The following is a 2,969-nucleotide window of genomic DNA, read 5'->3' as shown; positions in this document are numbered from 1 at the left end:
ATTAAATCCATAACTATCTCCATGAGTTTCCAAATAATTCCCGGCTTGAACCAATAACCACGAAAACTAAAATACTACAGCATAAGCTACTACTATCTAACTAAGTAAAATTATGAAGAGCTACAGTAAGAAAATTGGTATACACACATAGAGCTATTGGTTTGTATGCTTATTAGCTTTGAATCATATGTGAATATATATGGTCTAACTGATTTTTGGCTATCGCATTGAGCGTTGGGCCACTCGACAAAGTGTACGGAACGCAAGCTGTGAAGGCGAGTCCAGTATGAGGATGTTGTCCCTACTCGTCGGGCATGAACCAGAGCTGAATGCCCCAGTACGCATCTCACTCGGTTGGGTCGTAGGAAAAGCATGTGGAATACAGGTCGTGAAGGTGAGTTCAGTATGAGGGTGTTGTCCCTACTCACATGACAAGAACTGCGAGCTGAATGCTTGACTAAGCATGTCACTCGGTTGGGTCGCTCATCAAAGCGTGTGGAACGCAGGTTGAAGGGCAAGTTCAATGTGAGGCTGTGGTCTCTACTTGCCCGACATGAGCCGAGAGTTAAGTGCCTGAGTATGCACCTCCCTCGGTTGGGTTGTTCGCCAGGACTGATTTTCTTGATTGTGTAGCTGATTATATGATTTAGAATACATGTTCTCGTTATCTGCGAAATGTGTTTACAGGTTATATGTCTGGAATGAATGTATCTGATATCTATGAAGCATGTGTTTGTTGCTTTTGAATATTTGGATTACTTAGCTTTTTGTAGTGTCCCAGAATATTTTTTAGTGTCCCAGAATATCTACTTAGCTTGCTAGATAGTAGTAGTAGTAGTAGTAGTAGTAGTAGTAGTAGTAGTAGTAGTAGTAGTAGTAGTAGTAGTAGTTAGTATTAGTTAGTAGTATGTTAGTTACCGTGGATTTTTGTTCAAGTCGGGACGTAGTTGGGAGCTCATAGCAACAGTTATTGATCTTATAAGTTTAACCTATAGTTTAAGAATATTAATTATAACATAAGGTTTGATTAATATTGCTGGTCTCAGATATATTCTTTATTATAGCCTAAGGTTTAGATAGAACCATTAAGAGCATGACAATTGTCATAATCATGATTATTAAGGAATAAAGTATTTTTGATTGATAGTTTTAATAAAAGAAAGATCTAGAAGCTCTAGAATCTTCCAGAAATTGTTAGGATCGAATTATGACTCAGTCAAAGCTATTTATCCAATTCATATTATGCTAAAAACGTGCAAATACGTGTTTGATATATCAACGTATGCCGATATAACGCAGCATAGGGTCCGATATATCTCCTACGGAAGATACGGAAAACACGTCGACTTTGCACGAACATTCGAACAGGGCTTAGAAATATAGGGGGAGGCGATATATCGCCTATGGGGGTCGATATATTTTCTCCAAGTGTGTATTTTTTTAAGTTTGGTTTTTGAATTTTAAAAATAGCCTTAACCACTTAGACCTACCTTTGAACGATTTTGACTGAGTTCTGGGCATCAATTGAACGAAAATTCAAATCTTTTTCATTTTATATTCATTTATTTATTCAAATTGAAAGGGGTTAGTACTCAGCCTTTTTCTTCATTCTTCAAGCATTTGATCAGAGCCTCCATGGTGCTAGTGTTACTATATAGAGATACACTTGGGTTTTGGGATAAAAGCTTTTTCATTCTAAGCTTTTCTAAACACTTGGGAAGTGAGATAAACTGTGATTTCGATATTGAGGTTTAGATCAATCCATAAGATCATTCAAGGTATTCCTATTCCTAAGTTCAGTTCTATATGATTCTATAGTTTTCTTTAGTTTTCTTTTATTCAAAACCTAAATCTTGTTTATGATTCTTGATTAGGTATGTAAGTTCTTGTAACGCCCTTGATAACCAAGACCGTTACACTGTGTGTTTAAAATAGTGCAAAACTTGCTAATCAAGTCATTCAGACAAAGTGTAAACTCTATACCATTATCAGAGTAAGAATAAAAAGATTTTGGTCACAAACAAGCTATTTTCATTAAAAATGACGGTTTAATACATGGAGACTCAAAACAGGGTTAAGATGTCTTAGTTACAACAAATTCTAGAAGTTACAAATAGTTCAAGCCACTCTAATGGAAAAATATACATTTTAGGTTTCCGTTCCTGTTTAATTTCTCGACCGTGGCGGCCGAGCAGCTGACGATGTACACCTCGCCCCCAGAGCTCTCTAACTCATGGTTGATTTAGCCTACCCTTGCCTTTACCTGCACCACGTAGCACCCGTGAGCCAAGGCCCAGCAAGAAAGCATAATAACATAGCAAGATCAGCAACACTAATCAAATATTTCACAATGCTCAACCCAGAATTCAATATTTCATAACATTTATCCAATCAGTAATAACAGTTTGTCATCCAAACAATCAACCAACTATATTCATAACACAATATTCACATTCATAATCAATAGATTGTCATATCCATCAAATAACATTCAGGGTTGGCGCCCTTAGTCGCACCCTCTATTTAACACACTGTCTTCGCCTCATTAGGGCCGCCCCCAGTGTAATACTCACTGACTCCGGCCAGCTTAACCGAGCTCAGTGATAAATAAGCTGCCACAGCTACCAGTGGCCGAGCCGCGCCCCAGTGCGCAAATATTGATTCTGACACCCTTAGGCCGGTAATCGCATGTCCCATGGCATAATAACACCATCTCACGACATGATATACAAATGTAGGGAGCTCTTAGTCCCACCGTGTCCACATGGTTAATCACATTCACATAACAATGCATACAAACATAGGGAACACTTAGTCCCAACCTAACCACATACTCAGGTGCAGCTTTCTTACCTGTATCCCGAGCTTCCGATGCCCCAACGTCGCGAGCCCGGTCCTCTATCCCGAGCCTCACCAAAGACCTAGTCACAACACAAACGAAACATCCTTTATCACTAACCAATCCAAAT

This window comes from Humulus lupulus, chromosome 4 (assembly GCF_963169125.1).
Source record: "Humulus lupulus chromosome 4, drHumLupu1.1, whole genome shotgun sequence".
Taxonomy (NCBI): Eukaryota; Viridiplantae; Streptophyta; class Magnoliopsida; order Rosales; family Cannabaceae; genus Humulus; species Humulus lupulus.
This window is presented reverse-complemented; position numbering follows the sequence as displayed.